Raw genomic sequence first — 10,292 nt, 5'->3', positions numbered from 1 at the left:
AGTGTACTGCTAATTTTTAAAGACGACCGAATCTAAGGATACTTAGAGCATCTCCAACGGCTTCTTCATCTTCTTAAAATGCTCAATTTTGAAAAATATAGAGTTGTTTTTAAGTCCAGCAGTTTCTCCATCACATTCCCTAAAATAGGGATGAAGAATAACAAAAGAGAGTCTTTCCCCAAATCTGCAGCATTCTGCAAAAAATCTTCTTTCTCCAAATTCTTGAAAGTAACATTACCATAAATATTTCACATTGTCCAAAGAAGGAAAAATATATATCTAATACTTTATTGAGTTTTATATTGTTATAATAAAATATCAAACATTTATTTTCTTAATTATTATTGAGTATGTAGGGTGTTTTATAGTTGTAATAAATACCTAAATACCTAAAATGGGGAAGCTGTTGGATTTGGATCAAAAAATTTAGAGAATTTGGCATTTTGCTTCCCCATTTTAGAGAAATTATGGTGAAGCCGTTGGAGATGCTCTTACGATCAGGACATGAAATCTCAACAAAATAGTTTTAGAATTTAAGATCAGGCCATGCCTGTATCATGAATTTGATTCATGTTCGTATGCTTTTCAATTTTCATGTATTGGATTAGAAACTAAAATTTCCCTACTACAGTCGGAAAAATTACAAGAATTTAACTACCATTGCCCGTGACACCTGCAATAAGTAACATCTCAATTTCGTTATGCAGTGGTAACAAACCAAACAATCTTTTAACTTTAGGAAAAACATTACACGGTGGTAACGAACCATAGAATTTTTACTTTTCTTGATTCGCGCCATTTAATTAACAAACATTGTGGGTGAGGTGAAACTGATGTGTTACTCGTACAATTTCTCCCTATTTTCAACTGATTTTATTTTGGAATTATAGTGCGCGAGTCAATCCAAACTGGATGTATCATGTACCGTATTTCTCCCTATTTTCAACTGATTTAATTAGCAAACATTACTCAAAAACAACAAAAACATCCCTAGAGTACAAACTTAAATAAGCGTACTAGAGCTCAAAGTATGCTCATCTATTTTTAACACACAGTTTCGATATCTACTCCTCTATACGCTCATCTATTTTTAACACAAGGTTTCGATATCTACTCCTCTGTACAAATGTGAGAACCCAAGATTCACTATTCATGGTACAGTAAATACTACATCGCCAGTAGCAATCCAAAAAATATTGTAGCAGTTAGACTCGAGATTACTATAGCAACAAAAAAAATATTTGTCGTGCTTTGTGTTTTCATCGAAAGTCGTTTTTATTGTCGATTCCATTAAACTTCAGTCGTTTACAATGAGTTACAATGAAAAAATAAACAAATTATAACTTTCTTAGAAAATAACACAGAAATCGTTTATCGACTCCTGTTTTGCGGGACTTTGCCTGCGCCGGGAGTGCTTTGGCTCATGGACCACCGATTCACAGATCGTGAGGATCTTTGATATCCTTCCTTCGTTTAGAAGCAAGAATGAAAGTCAGTGAATATCTTATCAAAGTAAGACAATCACTCTTCTTAAGATCAAGTCAAAGCTCGAATCTCAAGGAATCACACAAAGAACTCAAGTTTTACTGTTCTGTCTGCTCTCTATGCTCCTCTCTGCTCCAATTTGCTCGATCCTTGTAAATAATGGCCCTAGAGGGGTATTTATAGCCTTCAGAAGAAGTTCAACTGAAAATACAACGTTTCGGAGAAACTGTGCGTTACTGTCTCGGCGTACTGTCTCGACATTTGCTGTCTCGGCTCCCGAGACAGTAAAATCTGTCTCGGAAAATCCAAACTGCCCGACAGTTTCCATTATAACTGTCTTCCTACGTTTCAAACTCCGTTATTTTCACAGTTATTCACGTGATCCTCGCCCATGATGTTTCCCACGTTCTTTGACAGTTAATGGACACGTGTCATGCAGTTATTTCAATAATTTTTAACCGTCTCGGAACTGTCTCGCGTGCGAGACAGTAAACACTGTCTCGCAGGGCGAGACAGTAAACACTATCCCGCACTGCGAGACAGTAAACACTGTCCCGCACTACGAGACAGTAAACATTGTCCCGCACTGCGAGACAGTCTATACTATCTCGAGTGTGAGACAGTCGGCACTGCCTCGATTCTTTTGAGATATTGTAAGACCGTCTTTTGTGATCTTTGGATGACATTCTCTTTGTTTGGATATCTATCAGTATTTTTTGACGCCTATAGATACCCCCTCCAAAGTATTCCAGACTCATTCTTTTATAGAAGAGTCTGGGACACTTTGGATATGATAGATTTTACTTACGATCCCTTCAATGCTTGGTTGAGTAGATCGTGTAGAAGGATCCGTAAATGGCTTCGACTCTTGATCTCTTCATCCTTTAGTCTATTCAGTTCTTTGTAGAATAGCTAATATTCCTCCGGTACTGCGTTTATCGCTTAACCGTTGTCGAGATCTTGAATTGAAGCTGGCATTTGTACTTGTGAATTCGGCTTTTGTCACCAAATTGATACTGGATTTTTTTTTCGTTGTGAGACAGTTAATACTGTCTCGCATGGCGAGACAGTGAATGCTGTCTCGCTGTCCGAGATAGTGAATACTGTCTCGGACTGCTGAGTCGGGGGTATAAAACCCCGACTTAGGGTTTTCCGATGTTTTTCACGTCGAATTTCCAGCGAATTCCAGTCGATTTTCAGGCGATTCTTAGGCGATTTTCAGGCGATCTTCTGCCAGTCTTCGGCCTCTTCTTCTTCTCTTCATCCCTGATTTGGGTGGAGCTTTTGTTTGGGGAGATTTTTCTCGGATTTTGAAGGACTCTACTAGGTTTGCTCTCCCTCTAACTGTTGAAGTCTTAATTTTTCTTTAATTCCATCCCATGCATGCGTATGTTGCGATATTTTTGCCGATTATATATTCAAAACCCTAACTTTCTCATTGGATTTTGGCAGGTAGCACATTTCCATCATGTCACCGCGACGATCCCGAGTTCCTCGAGGCCTTTCGACTGCCCAGCCCACCGCGGGGACTGATCCTACTGCTGCTTCACATGGGGGTATACTCCTTTCACCCTTTCACTTATTAAACACTGTATCTTGTCAACTTCATCTGTATATATCCATATTTGTATATAAACACTCGTTTGTCGTCCTTTGAGATGCATTCGAGAAGAGCCGGTATCCTCCTTTGAGAGGACCGACGCTGAAAAGTATTTGTTTTGCTTGGACAAAACACACTTCAGAATATACAGGGGCGATTTCATTTTACCCTACGTATGTTAAAAAGTTTTGATATGCCGTTATAATGCTCGTGCATAGTAACGCATATCTCTTTTATACGTGTAGTAAATGAGAATCGTCACACCTGTTACGAGATGACGATTCTATCTTATGGAATAAGATATATCGTTTTCTCTAAAATTTAGGGTTATTCTTACACCATTTATGTGTTTTCTTCTTTTTTCTTTGTCAGTCCATTTTCCATCCGTAATCTTCTCTGTTAATGAGGTTACGGGTCAATGTAGTATCACCCGTTCTTCTTACGAGGGAATTCCATTAATCGAGTCGATTCCTCAATTCAAATCGGATTATAGCGAAGCCTTAATGGAATTGATACGACGGGGTAGTTATCGTGTCTTGCGACGGTTGATCACGGACGCGACTTTAATCTCAGAGCAAGACTCAAACCAATGTATAAGGAAATCGGATTTCCTGTTTGATGACTCTGTGAAAGATCCGGAGATCGTTTCTTGCAGACCCGCGCAATGGTTATATGTAAGTGGGTCGTTATTCTTGTATCTGCCTTGGATTCCTCGGGAGCATTCACTTTTAAAGTTCAGAAATTTGTCAGTTGAACGAGAGATGTTCTGGAGATTTACCGAAAACCATGAGCGTATTCACTGTGGTTTTATTGGAAAAGAGGCCACCCCGGGTTCCAGTGACAGTATGTATGGTCTGCGAGGACTCCATCCTGGTGTCTTAGGCCAAGATAATCTGCCCCATAATGAAAAGGCGGCACATGCAAACATTGTGAAGAACAGATTAGCTGTGTTCGGGAAAGAACTTTCTATCAAAAAGTTCAGATGTTATGGATGAGTCCGCTATTTTGGAGATAAGTGGTGGACAAGAATGACCCGATATGCATTGAATCGCTGGGGGGCGAGAATTGGCAGAGTTAGGGTTGTCAGTCCCAATCCGTGCCAGTATGTATGGTCTGCAGATCAGTGTAGATCATTTCTTCTGTTTGTTCGAGATCTACAACCCTGACACTAATACATTCTTCACCAAGAATGGGGAGCTCAGATTACCATTACAAGAAATGATGAAGGTATCGGGATTGCCTATAGGTGACATTCCATATCAAGAATTCTTCCCCACTATCAGTCAATTGAACAAGATGAAGGATTGGTCAGCCGTGACCTATGACACTTTATGGGAGTTGACATGTCACTATCATATAGTTGTGGCCGAGATGGAGACTAGAGCTAAGAAAAAATCCCCCCAGATTAGCTTGAAACAATTTGCAGATTATTTGTTCAAGAACCTCGAGAGCCGTTCGGAAGAAGTGTGTGGACTATCTCCCTTGGCTCCCAATGAGATTAACCTATTGTTGGAGAGGACTAATGCACAATCCTACACTTCCCGTTCAGAAGACGGCTTTCCTTATGGTACCAAATTCCGCTCTTATTTGTGGCAAGCCGGCGTTCCGATCACTTCAACCACCCTATTAGCGGGTTTTTTGGCTATATGATTAAAGAGGTGCGTCATTCCCCACCAACCTTCTGATGCGATGCCGATTGAAGTGTTGTATCCGGCCGTTCAGTTAGCTACAGGTCGTAGGTTATCTTTACTCCCTGCTATGGTAGCTGATATTCATAGCGGATTGCGGCAATTAGCTTCTGTATTTACTCAAGAAGGAAAGAAGCCATCTGCTGGAATATATGTGCCGAAATTGGAATTACCATACACGTATTTGATGACCTGGTTAGTACTCCACCGACCAGATTTAATGGAGGCTCCTGCGATGGTAGATCCAAGTCTCCCTCTACTGCAGACTCTTGAAGGTTGTAAGTGGGTCCAACATCGGTGGCCAAGTATATCTAGATAGTTCAAAGTTCACAAGTGCTAGGAGTTCTTTCCTTGTTTTCTGCAATTCTCTGGGACTTACAATGCAACTCTACTGAATGCTGAAGAACCTAAGCAGAGTCGCACAACCTTGGACGTCGGTTGTTTCAGATGGTTGATGAACATCCGACCAGGTTATCTGATATTCAGGGTAAAAGACATCTGTTACATCAAGCCTTATTTTTCATGTCGGTTCGCTCGCCAATTTAGCTATGATCAACTGTATGTCGGCAACCCGAACCGTCAACTTACAGTTCGAGGTAGACTCATTGACGGGGCAAGAGCCTGGTTTTGGAGTATCACTGGTTGCACGAATGTTGAATTCGACCTCCTTTTGGAGACACCTCCTCTGCAGATGACCTCCCTCTATTGTAAGTGGCTGATAGCTGCTAATACTATTGCTCAGAAGAGAAGGATATCTGAACTAGAAGAAGAAAGAGCCTCCTAACGTGCAACAGAAATAGTCCATGACACCGTGCTATCACCTCGGAGAAAAGAAGCTGCTGAATCATCCAGAAAGGGGAAAGAACCCGCTTGCCCGACTGACAGTGAAGAAGAGTTTGACACTGGTAAAACAGAAACTTCTGAGGGAGCGGGTGAAACTGGTTCAAGTTCTGAGGGAACAAAAGCAGAGGCTGGACAGAAGAATGAAGGAGAAACAATTGGTCTCCCCGATTCTTTCTTTGAGAGAGGACTTGCAAACCCTTCCATTGCTCGTGGAGCTCACCATGTTGCTCCCGTCCAACCGCAAGACACTTCAAAAAGGAGAGAGAGAGAGAGAGAGAGAGAGAGAGAGAGAGAGAGTCGTTATGATTTATCCCAATCGGATGATGGTAGAGGTCCTCAGTGGAGATGAGGAGGAGGAAGAAGATACAGTGCCTCTTGCTCGCCGGCAAAGATCACAATCTTCCACTCAAGCTCAAACCCAAGTCCCTCCCAAAACTGAATTACGCACCAAACATCGTCACGAAAGATCTGGGATTCAAGATGAATCGCGCCCATTAAAAAGACGAAAGAAGACCGTTTCTAAGTCACGTGTTCGTCTTCACACTTTAGAAGAGACAACTGCCTGCAGTGTTTCTTCGGATGAACAAGGTAACAATTCGTCTTTATTGTTCTTATATTTCTTAACACACAGACTTATCTCATACTCAATTTCTATAGGGAGTCAAGAAGAGGGAGAATTTCAAGCTGACACTGCTTCTCCCGGCGGTATGGAAGTTGAGGGACCCAGTTTTGCTCAACAGATGCACGACGTGCTTAATGATGAACCTGCTGGTATTCCAACAGCTTCTGATGTTGATCCATCGGCTTCTACCACAGGTACGGATATTTCTTTATTTGGAAGGCAATTCCGGAAGATGAACGAGTCAGAACGTGTGCCTCTTCTAATAACTTGTGCACTTTGTCTCCTTTTAGTCAAACTAAAAGAAGCTGGTGAAAGTAGTGGAGCTCCCGCATCCGTCCCGATCAGCGAAGGTAAAACTAATCTCCATTTTGTGTAAGTTCATATAAGTATATATGTTATTTACACCTCAGCATGTTCTGTAGATGTCAAAATGCATGAATCAGCTGAAGTAGAATCCACTCGTGTTGCTGAGGTTGAGGATTTCAATGAGCACAATCTCAATCTTGATCTCTCGGAGGACGACCATCGATGCATCTTTGATTTGTTATCGGAGAAGGCTCCCGGGGTAGCTACAGACTCAACCGTTGGAGTTGGTTCAATAGAAGCAGACCCTTCTAAGAGTAAAGCTTTTAGTCTATAACCTTTATTGTCCTTTTGTCAACTAACTTTAAATAATCATACAAGTGTTCGAATCATAGGGCCAATTGCTGAAACTGATACCACTATAACCATTGGAACGTCTGATCAACCCGAGGGTCCGAATCATAGGGCCAATTGCTGAAACTGATACCACTATAACCATTGGAACGTCTGATCAACCCGAGGGTTGTGACCTCTCGTCATGGATAGGAACCGAAGTCGACTTTCAATCATCAATTCCCGAATCCCAACCTGCTACTCCTGTGGACCCTATGATGATAGAAATTACTGTCACTCCCCAAATTAGTCCTGTTGCAATAACAATGAGACCAACTGAAGAAGTCGGTACGTCGGTAGCTGTTGTGACTAGAGTTGGTGAGTTTTATCAATCATTTAGGAGATCACTTGATCACCATGTAGCAGGAATCAGAGAAGATGGATATCCTGAATTGGCTGATTCTATTGAAGCCTACTTAGCTCAGCTGAAGCAACAATTTGAACAACTGAGGGACTTTAAGACTGGCGGCGTCTCTTCTTATGTATCAACTCAAATAGAACTCAAACTGCAGGAGCGGCATGCTTCACACCAATCAACAGAGCTCGAACTTCAAAGGTTGAAAAATCGTGTAACCCAGATGAGATTGGGCATTGCTAAGAAGATGCAGGCCAAGGCTGATCTACTCAAATCCTTAGAATTACGTCAAGCTCATATAGCTCACTTGGAAAAGGAGCTTGTAGAAGCCAAGGATGCCGAGAGTATTCTAAAACTCGATTTAGTTGAAGCTGAATGGGTTGAAAAAGATTTATTCCAACAACTGGAACTTTAGGACAAGAAGCTTACTGAGACGGAACAAGAAGTCCTCCAAGCTCGGAACACCAGCAAAGAGTCCTTAAGAGCTGACCTGAAAGCTGAATTTGAACAATCTTATGCAGAAGAGCTCTCGAAACTTGAAGGGCAATTTTGTAATTACAAATTATGTTTAGATTAAAAGAAAACTTTTATTCTGTAATGGCATTTTTGCCGCGTTAAAGAGTTTGTCTTATGAATAAAATGAACTCTTTTGCTTATTAAAGTTTTATTATGATTACTCATTCTTGTTTGGAATAAATAACCATAATACTTATAGGATTTTTGGCAAATCCTCGGCCATCAACGGATTTGATGTGTCTTTACCGACTACCATTTGAATCGGGCTAGTATGTGAATTATCTAGATCCGTTTCACATATAACGTTATGCTAAAAGAATAAAACTCTTTTAGACTTTGAACTACAATATTGAATATATAGGCTACATGTGTTAGATGTAGGCTTATCTCTAATAAGGGATCAAGATAACGTCCCCCATGCTTGAACGGCACGGATTTTAAAATGTAAGTAGGTTACATTTTCTAAGCAGGAAAATGAACCCAAGATTATAAAGAGAGAATTGGATATTCTATCTCTCAATCTCTTGTTTGTTGGTAGAGATAAACCCCAAAATCGGAGACGAAAAATTTTATATTCTATCTTCTGGTCTCTTATTTGTTGGTAGAGATAAACCCCAAAATGGGAGAGGAAGAAATTTATATTTTATCTCCTGGTCTCTTATTTATTGGTAGAGATAAACCCCCAAATCGGAGAGGAAGAATTTTATATTCTATCTCCTGGTCTCTTGTTTGTTGGTAGAGATAAACCCCAAAATCAGAGAGGAAGAATTTTATATTCTATCTCCTGGTCTCTTGTTTGTTGGTAGAGATAGACCCTAAAATCGGAGAGGAAGAATTTTATATTCTATCTCCTGGTGCAAAGAAAACTCAAAGTGGGATCTCCACTTAGAGAATCTGGACTGATTTGAATAATCCCAATTGTCATAAGGTTTGATTATTCATTTCAAAAAATAGACCTCTCGTTCGTGAAATGAATCGAAAGGAAATTTTGGTTGTGGTCCTAACTGTATTAAGGTTTGACCGAGTGGGAGTTTGAAGACGATCCTAACTGTTTACAGGTTTGGTCGTTTAATTTGTAAACCTCTCGTTCATGGAAGGAATCAAGAGGGGATTTTGTTTTTTGTCTTAACTATAGAAAGTTTGACCAGGTAAGGAATGGGAGTGGGGTACAAATGACAATGGGTTTGTTGATTTGTACAAATCACTCAGTGGGAATTTTTTATGTCAAACACAAGAATTTGACACGAAATGATTCAGCAACCGATATGGACTGATAACCTGAATTTTTTGACATTGTATCATAATTTCAACATTGGGAATGTTAGAAAATAGATACAATGAGAGTTTGAAGGATTTTAATCCATGACGGGTTTTGATGGACCCACCGTCGATTAATTCGATCGGCGAGTGATTTTGTGGTGAGGGACTACGAATCATCGAGTTTCCCCCTCTATGATCGCATTACGGGGATTTTGTGAGGAAAGATTAACTGTATTCTGTCATTGAATCTCATCTCAACCAAAGCTGTAAAAGAATCTTAATTATTTTATGATAATCAAGAATGGATTATTCAAACGATCAGTTTCTTATTTAGAACAATCAACTGATCTCGGGTTATCCCGAAATATCCTATACAGGAATCTCTAGGAACTTCCCGTTTTGCGTAGGTTATCCTAACCATATTACGGATAATATTTTTTCAGGAACTTCCCATTTATTGGCATCATTAATTTGTTGCCATCCTTGGTAATCAGGCGATACGCACCGTTTGAATAGACTGTTTCTATTACAAACGGTCCTTCCCATTTGGGTTGAAATTTTCCTTTCTTCTTGGAATTAAGAATCATAGGTCTTCGAACGGCAAGGACCAGATCTCCTTTTTTAAAACTTCATCGTCGGACCTTTTTATCGAAAGCCCGAGAAATTCTAGCCTGATAAAATTCGATTTGTTGTTGAGCTTCCAAGCGTTTTTCATCTAACATCTCTAATTCTTCGAGACGTTTCTGGTGATTTTCTTCCGTCGTCATTCCCATTGCGAGAGCGATGCGGAGAGAGGGAATTTGTATTTCTAAAGGCAGAACAGCTTCGCATCCATATGTTAAGGAGTATGGGGTTGCTCCCGTCGGTGTGCGGACAGTTGTACGATAAGCCCACAGGGCTTCGCCGAGCTTGTCGTCCCAATCTCGCTTATTGGTTTTCATAAGTTTTGCCAAGATCTTGATAATAGTCTTGTTAAAAGCTTCGGCCAATCTGTTAGCTGTGGGATTATAAGCAGTTGATGAAACGTTCTTAATCCCGAATTTGCTGCAAAATTTGATAAATACGTTGCTAACGAATTAAGGACCATTATCGTGCACTATTCACGTTGGGACACCGTACCGATATATGATGTGGTGTTTAATGAACTTGATAACATCACTTGTCTTTACCTCTTTAAGTGGAACTGCTTCTACCCATTTCGAGAAGTAATCGGTGATTGCCAGAATA

The sequence above is a fragment of the Asparagus officinalis genome, chromosome 5 (assembly GCF_001876935.1).
Source record: "Asparagus officinalis chromosome 5, Aspof.V1, whole genome shotgun sequence".
Taxonomy (NCBI): domain Eukaryota; kingdom Viridiplantae; phylum Streptophyta; class Magnoliopsida; order Asparagales; family Asparagaceae; genus Asparagus; species Asparagus officinalis.
This window is presented reverse-complemented; position numbering follows the sequence as displayed.